The following is a 15,483-nucleotide window of genomic DNA, read 5'->3' as shown; positions in this document are numbered from 1 at the left end:
TTTACTCTTAGGAAACCCTTTTTTGTACTTCAATCATTAAGAAAAAAAATCCTGAACTCCTTTTACCATATGCTCACATGTTCCACCTTCAAAACCATTTCGTTATTAGGGTAGGGGACAGTGAAAGGAAAGCAGGGAGAAAGAAAAAAAGTAGCTCTCCTCTAACATGAGTCTAACATTTATTGAAAGCTTTTATTGAAAGCTAACATTTATTGAGAACATGAAAGTGAACGTTTATTGAAAATATTATTACTAAACATCAGGTACTATGCTAAATGCATTGCATGTGTTATCTCATTTAATTCTCGCAATAATACTACAGGGTAGAAAATACTACCATTCCTCAAATTTTATCAATGAGAAAGAGGTCAGATAACTTGCCCAAGTGAGTGATATAGTCAGTGTGGTAGGCAGAATCCTAAGTTTCCTGCCCCCAATCTATTTGCCCTGTATAATCCCTTCCCCTTGAGTGTAAGCGGGACCTGTGAATATTAGATGTCACTCCCCTCATCATGTTATTAATAAATTGCCTCTGAGTTCATCAAAAAGGAGATTACCCTGGGTAGCCAATGGCCTAATCGAGTGATCCCTAGAAGAACTGAACCCTTCCTGGAGAGAGAGAGAGATTCACCTGCTGGCCCACATGGCTTGGACCTGAGGGTACCCTTTGGAAGCTGAGGGCCAAAAAAAACCCCAAAAACAAAAAAACAAAAAAAAACTAGTCAGTCCTATACCACAAAGAACTGAATCATGCCAACTTGAAGGAACTTGAAAGAGGCCCCTGGGCCTCCACATAAGAACACTCCTACCTGTGAAACCCTAAGTAGAGACTCCTGCTGAGTCCTGCCCATAGTTCAGACCCAGAGAAACTGAAATAAAATGGTGTTACTTTAAGCAACTAGGTGAATCATTTTATAAACCACATAAATGTCTAACCAATGTACTATCCACCTGAAACTAATAATAAACTAAATTTTTTGAAAAAGTGGTACTTTAAGCTGTTAAGTTTGTGGTGGTTTGCTACTCAGCAACAGAAAACTAATACAGTCAGGATTCAAGCCAGGGCTGTTTAACTCTGGTTTACATGCTTCTCAAACACTTCAGCTGTTTCACAAATTCCTAATCATTTTTAACTCTTCAAAAAGAATATACAATAGTTTCCATTGAACAGTGATTGTTATGATCTTTTCCTTTTCTGATGCAATTTTCAAGTTTTAGAAATGTTTTCACATCCTGGTATAGAAACACATTTATTGATTCAATAGAAAACTGCGCAAATATAATGCGATAAAAGATAAGTTGTGAAAAAAATCAATAGGATGGAAAACATAAGATTTTATTTTAAAAAGACACCTTCTTAAAGCAGGTTGGGCTTTGATAAGAGCTCCAGGCTCAGGCTTTACTACTTACCAATACTTTACTCCTATTACATGACCTGCAAGATCTGTCATCTGGTGCCTCCTAAGAGATGACAATGCATTATCTCTTTTAAGAAGGCCCAACTAAAAATTCCTTGAATAGGAGAAGCCAGTGAATTCTCTGCTGGAATGAAATCGATTTAAAGTGCATCCCCCAAAATCAAACACTGCAGTTGCTTCTTAGAGGGTGGCAGTCAACTCATGTTTCGTGTTCTCCTTTCATGTATACACACACACAAACTACGCATGGCAGAATATTAGATGAGTAATAATAGATATCACTGAGCTGATGCCTAATATTTATCATTAATGATATCATTTAGGCCTCACATTTACTTTATGAAATATGTATTATCATCACCATCACTCCTACTTTATAAGCAGAGAAACTGGGACTTAAAGGTTAAGTAATTTTCCCAGTATTCCACAACCAGAAAGTGGTATTTCGACCCATACACTGACACCAGAGTTCACATTCCCAGTCACTTTGCTGTATTACCCTTACTTCTACTGCTCTCCAACTATAGTTCGGCCGTCCTCCACAGTACCTAGCAACATGCCTTCACATAGGAAGGTTCAAGAAATGTTTGCTGATAACGATAAGGAATGAGGCCGGGACCTGAGCGTAGGTAAGGCTTCCAGGCCATTTATCATTGTGAGAAGACAAGAGGTGTGGGGAGGGCAGAAGCTGATATGGGATAAGGAGGCAGGGTGAAGGCATCTCCCCTCCCACTTATATGGTGCTAGGCTAAAAGCAAGTGAACAGAATCATACTGAGAACTTCAAATGTATGTTGACTAACCATGTACAAGAATATTTGATTTTGGCCCTACGAGCATAAAAAGAAAAACAGAAAACTAATCCAGTTTTCCAGAGTTTATTTCTTCCTTTTGGAAAAGTTATTGCTACACATCTGGAAGTGATTTTCTCACACACTAGTTCCAATGAGTCATCTACAATATGAAGCAATGATTCCATAGGGTGAACCCTGATCATATTTTTCCATTAAGTGGCATCCACTGAGGTCAATGAAAAGCAGAGGCTGACCCGGACTGAGAACCTCACCCTCCACAGACCCATTTTATATTGTCAAAAACATGAGTTTTAAGAGATACAGGAATGCAATCTATCTCCCAGCACTAATTCAAGACTTGTTCTAATACTCTTAGTTTCCTTTCACTAGTCACATGCAGAAGATGAATCCAAGGGTGAATGAGGTGTCAGCAACCCTAAGTAAAGCTGGCAGAAGAAACATTTTGGGGCCATGTATAAACATGGGGCAATTAAATGGGGGGGGGGCGGTGTGGATCAGGAAGGGCATCGTGGACAAAAGAATAAGACAACCTGGGGTACACAGAGTACAGACAGTTCAAGACCCTTAAAGCTGCCAGCAAGAATTTCCCTAAGGAATATTCCTAAAAGGGTTGCCATTCCATCCCTTGCCCTTTCGACCACATCCTAATATAGTGACTCCAACCATCAACTTTTAACCTGCATCATATTGGTTTCCTAATATTTCAAACCTCTGCTATTGATGTTTAGAAATATAACTTAAGGCTATTTCCCAGTGTCTTCTGACACTTGGATTTCTTTCAAATTCCAGTGAAAGAGTGAGTCATGTTCTTTCAGAAATTGAGGAGCCACTTACAAAGGCTATTTTAAATCTTTCAGATGACAAGGATACTATTTAGTTCCCAGAAACAATAATTGACTAAATGGTTTCTTCAGGGTTAAAGGAGTTAAAGCTACTTCCCCAGAGAGGAGAACAGCAATGGATTTTAAATAGCACAGGAGTTATGAAAACCTAAAGTATTAAATCCTACCTTACAAAAGATATAAATTGGCAGGTGGTCATTTGCATTACAAAGGATTATTTGCCTTGCCAAAAGATTCCAATCAAGTTTATTCAAAAATCAGATTCCCCTAATGTATGCTAAATGATTTGATTTGCACATGGGCACACCATTGAGCAAGCAAAACTGTTCCAAAGCCTCAATTTGATTAGCAAGTACCTGTTCGCCTTCCTTTCAGTGGTTCAGGTACCTACCCATTTCATCCGTGGGGAGCATTGCCTCCAGAGTCATACATTAAGGAGTCCACCTTAAAATTTCTGACTCATTCCCCCACTCTAACAATTGCTTTGCTTTTATCTAGCACTTTTCATCAAAGTATTTAATGCACATTTCCAAGTCTTCATAATTATGCCAAACAAGTTGGCCAGAGAGATGGGAAGACAACCTTCCAAACTACCAAGGATAGAAAAAACAAAATTAGGACCATAGACAGGCAGAAAAATTAAAGGTCCATATAAGCGCAAAAGAATAACGTTTAAGTGTATTCTTTACAAAAATGAAAATATTTCATGCATCTTATTTTTTAAGAGACATTTTTTCCAGCAGTTCACAGCAAAAGTATGCAGAAAGTACAGAGTTCATTTCCTAAGTATGCCATGCCCACACAGACGCATAGTGCCTCTCATTATCAACATCTCCCGTCAGACTAGTACATTTGTTATAATTGATGAACCTACATTGACACATCAAAATCACACAAAGTCCATAATTTAAATTAGGGTTCACTCTTAATGTTGTACACTCTATGGGTTTTGACAAATATATAAGGACATGTATCTACCATTAGAGTCTAGTAGAGTAGTTTCACCACCTTAAAAATCTCCCATGCTCTGTCTATTCATGCTTCCCTACTCCTGATTTTTCAGTTATCAAGAGTAAATATTCAAAACTCAGTTTAAATACAATGAATCTATTTTTTACATATCAGTTTTATATTATAATCAGACTGGGGGTTGGAAAGAAAAGGAGAAATATGGTGAGGAGAAGACGAACAGAAGCAACAAAAAATATATTCAAAGATGTACATGCTAATAGAAAAAAAAAGGAACAGAGAGGGGAAAGAGACCCTGCCTACCAAGAAGTACACCAGAATCTAATTATCTTAAATGTCAGAAGCAATACCTTCCATTTCAAAGCTCCAATTTCATCAGTAATTCTCCCATGTATTTTTAAAAATTCATAAGTCTAAGATTATTTTTAAATAAAAAAAATGGCATGTTCGAAATCAGGAAAATCGTGGCCAGAAATCCTTATAACATCAATGCATATGACCTATTAATTAGCTTTACTTGAATTTTAAGTCCCTCCAGTGATTAATATTATTAATGGCAGCAAAGGATGACTACAGTAGCAACAACGTGAGGTACATTTCACATTCAAGAAAGATGAGAACGATTTTCATTTACATTTCAGAAAATTCAGGGTAGTCATTTCTGCCTCTCAAAAACTGTAAAGATAGTATGAAATACTAATTGCATAAATATATGTAAATGTACAGGCATATATAGCATGTGTGTGAGTGTAAACACATATATGTGCCCTTTGAAACTTCATTTTATAAAGACGCACTGGGATCAAAATTTGGGGAATACTTAGATAAAAATGGAAAGCGAATGGGAATTGAAATTTCTAATTTCCAGATCATCCTAATTTTATTGATTCAGCAGAGAATGTGAGATGCACAAAGCAATGGACAAAAAGCCGCAGGATTATAGGAGAAAGTACCTTCATAATAATAACACCATACTAATTACTATATAGATACCATATGTGATGTGATGTGATATATAAATATATATATCTATATCTATATATATATATATATATATCACAAAATATAGCCAATCTAAAAAGCATAGAACTTATCTTGAATGCTACTTTTTCCAATTATAAAAATACATGCTTAATGTAAAATCAATGAACATTTTAAAACAAAATAAAGATACCATCCAGAGATACACGCTCTACATATACACAATGTAGACACACACTGACACACACACTTTGAGAATATTTTCTTTGAATATAACAAAAATACTAATAGCTAATATTTTATTCAGTGTTTCCTATGTTCCAGGCATTGTTCTAAGTACCTTACTGTCTTATTTCACTTGATCCTTAAAACAACCCTGTCAGTACTATCATTATCTCCATTTTACAGATGAGGAAACTGAGGCACGGAGTGATTAAGTAACTAAATTCATATATATCACATGTGCATTATTTTACCAAAATACGATCATACTTTGCATGCTGTTTCATAACCTAAACCTTTTTCCATGTCTGTAATATAGATGTCATTTTAATGACTGCATAGTTTTCTGCTGTATGGACCTTTATTTGCCTAATCCCTTACTGGGAATGAGCACTCATATTTCCTAGCAGGACTTCTGTTCCTTTCGATCCACCAGGAAGGCCCATCTCACTTTTGAATTTTCTTCTCTCACCACACCCTTTCCTGTGGTATGTACTGTAGCCGCGCTAGCCCACTGCCACTACCCCAAATACACTGAACACTTTCTTACCTTCAGACTTTGCTTATGCTGAATCCTCTTCCTGGAATGCCCTTCCAACTCCTTCCCTGCTAAAGGGAATCATATCTGTCCTTAACATTTAGGTTAAGTCTGAGAGTTTTGTTTTGTTTTTGTTTTTGTTTTTGTTTTACTAAACTGCATAGCTCATTCTAGTGGATATTATTTCCTTTCTGCAAATGAGAACAAAGAGGTTCCACAAAGTTAAATAGACTGCTCAAGGTAACAGAGATTGTCAGAGGAATTGCTGGGCCCTTCTGGCACTCTGTTATGCATTAGCTCCTTCCACTCTCCAGCCAGCTCCTTAAGGCACTCATGTGCTAATGGCTAAGGAAGTTCTCAACTATAGTGCAGAGGCAGAATAAAATCGATCCTCTCTAAAACTGCAGAACTAGTGAGATAGGCTTAAAAAAATGCCCCCACAAAAATATGACCCCATTCTAATTCCTGGAACCTGCAAATGCCCCCTTATGGCAAAAGGGTCTTTACATGGGTGACTGAATCAAAGGTCTCAAAGATGAGATCATCCTGGATGATGGGGTGGGCCCTAAATGCCATCCTTGTAAGAAAGAGCCAGAGGGAAATTTGACACAACTGAAAAGGCAATGTGACTGAAGTGACACTGCCACAAGCCACGGAATGCTGGCAGCTACAAGAGATAGGAGAGGCAAAACACAGATCCCTCCCTAAATTCTCCAAAGGAAGTGTCGCTCAGTGATACCAATTTTGGATTTCTGGCCTCCACAACTGTAAGAGAATAAATGTGTTGTTTCACGCCAACTACTTTGTGGTCATTTGTTATGGCAGCCACAGGAAACCGATACAACTAGAAGGAGGCTACGATCCTGCAAAAGGAGCAATTTTTTGCAAATTGCGGGGGGGATCTGATCTAAATCTCGAAAGACTGATATGATTCCCTTTAGCAGGTAAGGAGTTGGAAGGGCATTCCAGGAAGAGGAGTCAGCATGAGCAAAGTATGAAGGTAAGAAAGTGTTCACTGTATTTGGGGTAGTGGCAGTGGGCTAGCGCAGCTACAGTACAGACCACAGGAAAGGGTGTGGTGAGAGAAGAGAATTCAAAAGTGAGATGGGCCTTCCTGGTGGATCAAAAGGAACAGAAAGCCTGCTAGGAAATATGGGTGCTCATTCCCAATAATGTAGAGCCAATGCAGAAAGAGTTGGTATCTTTGTAGGTTTGGGGATTTTAGTATTTTTCCTCATCCTTTCCTGAGAGGCAGAATGATGGTCAGTTTCTAGCTATAAAGACAATGTTTTTGCTTACTGTCAAAATGGTCCACTCTGTCAAACCCCTAGGAACGTGTGGACAAAATCCTGCCTAAATGATTTCTCCAGAGATGGGGCAGGAAATATGGCAGTGGAGCATATCTACTCAATTTCCACCTGGTGTCAACTGGTTGGATGCTCCTGTCCACAAGCTATGAAGAACAACTCTGAAATGCACCTAGTTGCTCTGAACCACGCATGGCCTCTGTGATAGAATCACCCCAACAAAGCAAAATCCTCCATTCAATTGAGCCACAGGAACTTCACTTGTCTCTCAGGAAGGTTTCACTTTTGTAAGATCTACTAAGCCAAAGGCCACTCTTTCCCAAATAAACCCAGCAGAAAAAAAGCGACATAAACTAGTCTCTGTACTTATAATTATTTCTTAAACTCTTCATGTTTATGCCATAATTCCACAGATAGAACCTCCATTTCTTTTAGTTGGAACTAAATCCAAAGCCAGAATATTTTAGGGAACAACCTTGCCAGATGTGTAGCTCCACATACCCTTAGCATCCAAGCCATTGGATTTCCAGCCATCACTAGCTCAGGCCTTTGGAATTTTCCATCCTTGGCTAAAGAAAAGGCTTTTTAAAAAAAAACACAGTAATGACCCTGTCCCATGGAGAACACTTTTTGGCCAAACACTAAGGAGAGAGGGAAGGATGAGGTGAAAAAAGGATGAGGAGAGAATAGTGGAAATGTGCCTACAGTGGAATGCGCATGGCGGAAGGGAAAGTAAAGGGGCCGAGAGAGCTATGGTGATGGAGTTAGATCAAGGAGCCAGATATACAGAGTTTCCTGGAAGGTGATAAACACCAGAAGCAGCAGTTGAGGAGGAAAATTATTATGAAGGAAGAACAGTGGCGTATAGTGGAAAAGGGAAGAAAGCAACGTGGTAGGGAGGGGACACAGTAAGAGGAAGCTAGCCCCAATGTGGGCCACTCTCAGAGGAAGTCTCAAAGGCTCAGAGGGAAAGACTTCATTGCTACCATTCCTGTCCATCAGGATTTGCAGCCTTAAGAAATATGGGTCTGGAATAGGTGTGGGCTATTGCCCCTTCTACCAGAAGATGGAGGAAGAGAGGAAGGGAGAAAGTGACCTGTCACATGAGTCCCTTCACCCTAAACTCCCCAAAAGAAATCTGGCCTTTACAGGTGGTCACAAGGCTCTGTCTTCCATCTAAATTAGAGAATTGGGTTCCAACTATCATATAGAGTGGAGAACTGCATATTAATATTCTCTACATTAACTACATGATTTGGAGTTTAAATTATGCAAGTTGACAGTGTATACTGCCTCCCTCCCCCGAACAAATGTCTAGTCACCTCTTTGGTCCTGGACAAAACCGTTTCGTTTACCTAGTATAACTTCTAAAGAGTTTGATTTCTTCCTGTCTGAATATTAAACTACACCGCTGGATGCAGTTCCATAGTGTAGCCATTGGCATATCCGCTTTACAGGCAGAAGGTCCTAGAGCCATGGTCCACAGTCTACGGCCATGCCACCCTGACCAAGCCCAATGTCCAATCTCGGAAGCTAAGCAGTGTGAGGCCTGGTTAGTACTTGGATGGGAGACCACCTAGGAAGACCAGGTACTATATGCATAAATAATAATAATAAATAAAAAATTTTAAATTAATAAAAGTGTACTGCTACCTTCATTAAATATTGTTAATATTTTAATCTCTGGTCACTTGATCTATTATAATGAAAAAAGAACTTCCTTACATCTTAAATTTTATTTTATCCTTTAGTTTCCTCAGATTAAGTCCTTGTCTAACCTTCCCCTAGTCACAACCCCCTCCACAACCTTGCTCTGAGTAGATCTAATCCATTAAAAAGAAATCGGTAAAAATAGATTATCTGCTTCTTTTCAATTCAAGCAACAGTTCTAAAAGCATTTCCTTTGGGATTTGAATATGAACTGAGGAAAGTATCTATCTTTTCCTTTACCTAAGGCAGCTCTCTTCCACAGCCCAGCACACCTTTCTCTCTCTCTAGCTCACTCTCCAAAAATACACTTGCTTTCTAGTTCCTTCTGGTATATACCACAGACCCAGATGTCTAAGTTCTAAGGCATCGGCTCTGTCATGAAACTCACTGACTGAATGCATACTACCCAGAAGGCATGAAATCCCAATGAGGGCCAGTAAATAAGGAAAAAACCCCAAACAGAAAAGTAGTAAATCAATAAAATAATATGAAATAAAGTATAATAAAATAAGCCAGGTTGAAGAGAAAGAGCCTCATTTGAAAAAAAAAATGAAGACAAGTTTCTAAAGAAAATTTAAATAGGACTACAGTTATAAATACCCTTTCGCATTTAAGAGATCAGTAGTGTACAAATATATTAGAAAAAAAAAAAGATAATTCCACTAAAGACAAGATGGCTTATAAGGAGACTTGAATTTTTTTTCCTACTAAAGGGGAAAAAAGAAAAATGGAACAGGAGAAAGTAAAGGTAGTTAACATATATTTTCTCTGTACAGACTTTGAAACAAAATCTGAGGGTTTCATAAGGATTTTTATGCATCACAGCCAGGTCAGTTATCCAAAGGCCTAAAAAAGAGGCCAGGCCTTGAAGAAATATAGCCATGGCCAATTAGAATTGATGTAAAAATAGAAGATCCAATCCACATCTATGACAAAATACTTCTTTGGGGCAGTAAAGTTCTCTGCCATCAACTCATCATGGATATTTTACTGACCAGTGAGGAATGCTGGTGCAAATGTGATCAACCAGGAAGCTTTTGTGATGCATGTCACTAAGATGGCAGTGACTGGCTTTGGTGAAGAGAGAAAGTTTCATCTCTCAACTGAACTCATGATGAAGCTAGAGGAAATCCAGGAGATTTTCCAGTGCTTCTCTAAGCTTCTCCAATCATATGTTTTAGAAACCCATTTCTGGGAATGGGTCCTGCAATTACCTTAGAAGTGTGGGAAAGCCATGCCCAGTCTAACTTGACCTTCGGGGTAGGTGAAGTGTCTTTCACACAGGACACAGGAGAGATGTCTTGGAGCTTGTCGGCCAAAGAGTTATTCTCTGTGATATGTAACCATCCTTTTCTCTTTTAAACAGACACAGACACTCTCTCCCTTCCTCCCTCTCTCCTTCTCTGTCTGTCTCTGTCTGCCTGTCACTCGCCCGTGCTCTCTCTCTACCTCTGCACTCTTTTCTTTAACTAAGAATGGAAAATTCCATAGGCCTGAGCTGGCTAAGTGCCTGCTAAGTGTCTGGCCAGCTTGTATCCTGAAACACCTCAAGTCTGAAAGCAGTACCCACTTACAAGAACCCCAGACTGACGGAGTTTTGTGTGGGGGAAAAAATTTTAATTATGAAGAATTTAAGAAAACATTCAAATTGAAATTGCAGACTACAAACATGTATTGCTTTTTTTTCAGACAAAATTCTCAAAAGGGATTGTGCTTCCTCAATTTTCTGTGAAGATTTTTGCTAATAGTTTGCCAGTCTATCAGATTCCTGTCCCTCCTCAAACCATAATGTCAATATCCACATTATGAACCCATCGGACCCCAGGATTTCACCAACCTCCAGCAATACCTGAGCAGGAGGCAGAATAATGGTTTCCCAAAGATGTCCACATCTTAATCCATGGAACCTACATTACATTACAAAGGGGATTTTACAGATGTGATTAAGAATTTTTAAATGAGGAGATTATTCCTGGATTATTCGAGTGGGACTAATAAAATCATAAGGGTCCTATCTAAGTAAGGGATAGAAGCAGAGTGTGAGAATCAGAGATGTGATGACAGCAGCCATGTCAGTATGATACAATACAAGAAAGACTTGACCACTGTGATTGGCTTGAAGACAGAGGAAGTGGCCATGAGTCAAGGAATGAAGGCAGCCTCTAGAAGCTGGAAAAGGGTAGGAAACAGATTCTCTACTAGAGCTGTTGGTAAGGTGTCCACAGGGCCTCATTCCATTAGCCTAGTAAAAACCCTTTCAGACGTCTGACCTCCAGAACTGTGAGATAATAAATCTGTGTTGTTTTGAAACACTAAGTTTGTGGCAATTTGTTACAGCAGTCACAGGAAACTAATTGGCCATGAATCTAGTCTCACCCTCACCAAGGTCACTGACTGGAACTCATCATTCCAGGTATTCTACCTCCTCTGACTTCTCTGAGCAGACACTCACCTCTTCAGTCCACAGTCCCACCAGTGCTGAGCTCAGGCTGTCATAAGATCATGGTGAGGGTGGGATATCCCTCCTCAGCACCAGTAACAAGACCAGATCTCACTCCTACAGGACCTGGGCAACTGGCCGGAGAACCAAGGCATAGTATTAAATACAGGGAGGCCAGGGGTCAAGACAAGGACAAAGTGACTGGGACAGTGACACAAGGGGACAAGGAAGAAGATAAAACCCAGTGAACAGAAATGAATTTTAAAGACAGGGCAGAACCAGCAGCCATCCTATAGGACTTGGGGCCCAGAAAAACTTAGCTCTGAATGTGAAAGTCCTCTGATGTCACTGCGTAGACCCAGGCTGGTCTCTGGACCTGGGGTGGTGCTGAGCCACCTCATGACATCAGCGTAGCTCCAGCTACAAGCAGAGACAGGAGGGAGAAAAGCAGGGAGAGAGAACGGAGCCTCATTTACAGACCTGAAGCAAGAAGCCTTATGGAATTTTCTTCTGGCTCTTCAAATAAGGATTCTGCCAGACCATTTCATTTGGAAGGGGTGGACAGAGGCCAGTTCCTCTGTAAGCAGTCATGTAGGTCACTAGTAGTGGAAGAGTCATCCTCCCCAGGGGGAAGGTTAGCAGAGACAGCCTTCTTTGCTCCACAAGCAGCAGAGCATGATATAAACACTCTGATGGACTGAAGGAGTGCAATTGGCCCCTGTGAGCTTTTAAATAACGATTTTAACAGTTGATTCAGAGCTCTTTCAAACTTATTTCATGGTGGTAAGTTAGGCACCTTAAAAGGTGGTATTCCCTTCTTCAAGTCTATAAGAAACCATTTAATGTACTGAAGCATTAGGAACTTGTTAACCTATGAAAATAAACTGGTTAGGCCAATAGCATTCTTCCACTCACACCATGAACATTGACAACAGATCCTGCAAGGCATAAAGCTGTCAGTTTCTCAAGTGGGAAAACTAAATCACTAATATAAAAGGCATGGACAGAAATATATGTATTGTTATTTTTGGACAGTACTACCATATTTGAAAAAAATCATAAAAACAATTCCATGAAAATGATCCCAGGTACTTCTGCAGAGCCAGTGTTCTGGAGATTTTTTTTCCAAATAGTTATTCAAATGGCAAAGAAAGGAAGAATGGCCAATTGCAAACAGTTCTCAAAAGCCTTAGGCAAGAAAATCTATACTGATCTTGCCCACATTTCTCAGTAACAACCTACCCCCACTTTTTATTTTGTCCTCACCTCTCACTTTCCCACTAAAAGACTTAAGCTTGTTCAGAAATAAACACTATTTCCAAAAAGAAAGAGGTCCTCACCAAAACCACACAAAAGAGCTTCCTCCACCTGATTTACTGAGGAATCTGGCCCAGGAGCTAATGCTTCTTTACCTAATTACTCCAAAGGAATTAAGACACCTGGAGTTCATTACCTGTTCTGTCATTTAGTAAATACGAATGACCTATACAGCCTGCCGGACTTGAAACCGTGGCCTGTTTCTCCACTCACTGAAGAGGTGCTGACAATGTGGTATGTGTTTAATAACAACCTGTAAGAACATCCAAGGCCACGGGCATAACATTTTTAACTCTTCCCAAGATTGAGGCTATAAAAATACAAGTTCTTGTCATCGTCGAAAAAAAAAAAAAAACATTTCCTACAAGGACATTCCCCAGCCTCCAGACACACTTCGCTGAAACACTTCAAATAAAGATATTCTCAGAGGCCTGGAAGAATACTTGACTTCTTAGTTAAATCTCACCCAGTAAAATATTTCAGTCACTAGGGAAAGCAACATGACGGAAAAGCTGAAGCATCAGCGTATCTTCAAACATTTCTCAGCACCTTGAAATATACAATCTGACATGAGCTATCAGGAAAAGGAAAAAATACTGTTTCCCATGAACAATAAACTCAATGGGCAATAAAAGTAAGGTGAAGAACTGCAGGAAATCATTAAGAGCAACTTTAGGCACAATTGTGTGATGTTGTACAAAGACAATAGGTAAACCACATGTCATTGGAACAGTTGGCATATTTTCCGCGATATCAACTAAGCTGAAAACCTGTACACACTGTTCCTAATAGAAATTATCCTGCTGCCACAAAACCAGAATAGCCAAATATAAAAATACATTAATTTCTTACGAGAACTTTAGGCTTTAAAATTGTTCTACTAAAATACAAGTTTCCAAATTAGAGCTTTAAAAAGGCATTTAAATTTCAATATTCATTTTTTAAAATGAGAATTAATGAGTATAAGGGATGTCAATATAGTTTTGAAAGGGAAAAGAAAGGACATTGAAGTTCTATTTTTCCACACAGAGCCCAGTTCTCCTCTATCCACCACTTTGCATAAACCACACTGAATAGATTGTCACGGATGTGATTGCTTCCACTAGAGGCCACGAAGGCAAGTTCCCAGACTGGAGGACCTTCTCCCTAGGCACAGGACTGGGTGTTCCTCCCTACTAGAGGACTGGAACTCACTCATCAGCCTAGTCTGAAGATGAGAACTGCCAAAGACCCAGAACCCTAGCTCACATCCACTGGGCTCTGCAATATAACCAAGTCCAACTGGAAATGGATATTACCAAGAACCTAATGAAGAGTGGTCTGCTAGCTTCTGTTTCAAGAAAGTGTATGATTCCTGGCTCGCCATGTAGCTCACTCTTTGGGGCATGATTTAGAGCAAGGAAATTAAATTAAAAGGCAAGGCTACCTGCTTCTCTTCTGCCAGTTTATTTTATTGACTTGTAACACATACACAGAAGATTTCTCTTATCCACCATAAAACCTGGGAATGACAATGAAAGCCAACAGTCATCCAGTGCTTTTCACATGCCAAGTCCTGCTCTAAGTGTTTCACATGCAACAACTCCTTTAAGCCTCTTGACAAGCCCACAAGAGGGTTATCAAGGCACTGGAAGGTTAAATAACTGGCCCAAGGTCACCCAGCTAGTAAGTAGCTAGCTAAGCTGAACTTCGAACCTGGCAGTGTACTTTCAGAGCCCACTCCTAACCACTCTGCTCTAACAAGTATGAGCTTCTAGGCAAATTCCAGACAAATGAGACTGCCCCTTTCCTTTCCCTACTTAACAGCTCTGAGAGTCTCCAGGGTGGGGCCCTGCAAGGATCAACAAAGGATTTGGCTCTAGGTTGATATAAACTAAACAGCAGGCCAATGTCACCCATGAACCCCTCTGTACTCCTGACAAAAGCTAAAGGAAATCAAGAGATCTAAATCTCAAAGAGATATATATTATAAAATTATTGTTAGGATTTATAGAAACGAGGAAACAACTCTAGCTATTTTTCCCTCCTGTAGTTAGTTCCCTTCTGTTTTGGAAAAAAACTGCTAATTTTTCAACATGCCTTACTGACAATTCTGTATCTCAGAAGAAAGCAAAACCAGGTTGGTGAATAAATGACTCCTCTGGATTTCATCAAGCAGGAGGGAGAGAGCCCTGAGGTGGAGCCCTGGGGATTTGCACTTTGTACAGTCCACAGAGGTCAAGTAAAGGAATGCCAAGGTGACTTACGCATGTACATTATATATGAATTTCTCCGTGTTAGACCTACCATTTACCTTCCCCATTTGCAGGGGGGTAAAAGGCCACTGTAGTAAATAAAAGTGAGAAATGCAATGGAGATTAACACTGTTCATTGGCAAAGGCTTACTGAACATAGGTGAACCCAGAAAGGACCTAACTCTTGAAAAAACATTAAGGATCACGAAAAAGCTTGAAGGGCTGGAGCAGAGATGTTGTAACTAACTGAACACAGAAAGCTGAGCCACCAGCCTCCTTCTGTGCTTCTATCTTCTGTTTGTTCTTTGCATACATCTGATCTCCCTTCCTGGCTTATGAGTCCTGTAAGCACAAGAAACATTCTACTCAGCTTCTTCAGACACCTGGGGGAGGAGGCTGTCACCCCCGCTGCTCAAACACTGGCAGGAGAGCTGCCCACGGGTGACCTAACTTACCATCACTGTTCTAACTGGAAGTCTGGGACTGGCCTCCAGACCATTCCTCCATGCCCTGCCTCCCACTTCCTTAATCATCTCCAAAGGTGCAAACCTTCTCAGTTAATCTCGCCTACAATGTCACATCTCTGCCCACTCAGCCCTAGCTCTCTGCCACCCCCACCCACTGCCCCCACTCCTTCTTGATCCCACTTGGAACACTTCTCCACTCTCAAAAACTATAGTCTTTTGTCAAA

The 15,483-nt window shown here is 40.0% G+C and overlaps 2 protein-coding genes across 4 annotated transcripts in view; both read right to left on the bottom strand.

Annotated features, from left to right (window-relative positions):
• Window positions 1-15,483, bottom strand: part of WDR44 (WD repeat domain 44) — a 185,690-nt gene that overhangs the window by 19,804 nt on the left and 150,403 nt on the right. The gene's annotated exons all lie outside the window — the stretch shown is intronic.
• DOCK11 (dedicator of cytokinesis 11) overlaps window positions 1-15,483 on the bottom strand; it is a 174,718-nt gene that overhangs the window by 152,306 nt on the left and 6,929 nt on the right. The window lies entirely within an intron of this gene.

The sequence above is a fragment of the Rousettus aegyptiacus genome, unplaced genomic scaffold (assembly GCF_014176215.1).
Source record: "Rousettus aegyptiacus isolate mRouAeg1 unplaced genomic scaffold, mRouAeg1.p scaffold_m13_p_9, whole genome shotgun sequence".
In the NCBI taxonomy this organism is placed as follows: domain Eukaryota; kingdom Metazoa; phylum Chordata; class Mammalia; order Chiroptera; family Pteropodidae; genus Rousettus; species Rousettus aegyptiacus.
Note: the sequence above shows the minus strand (reverse complement) of the source record. Positions and strands in the feature narration are given on the sequence as shown.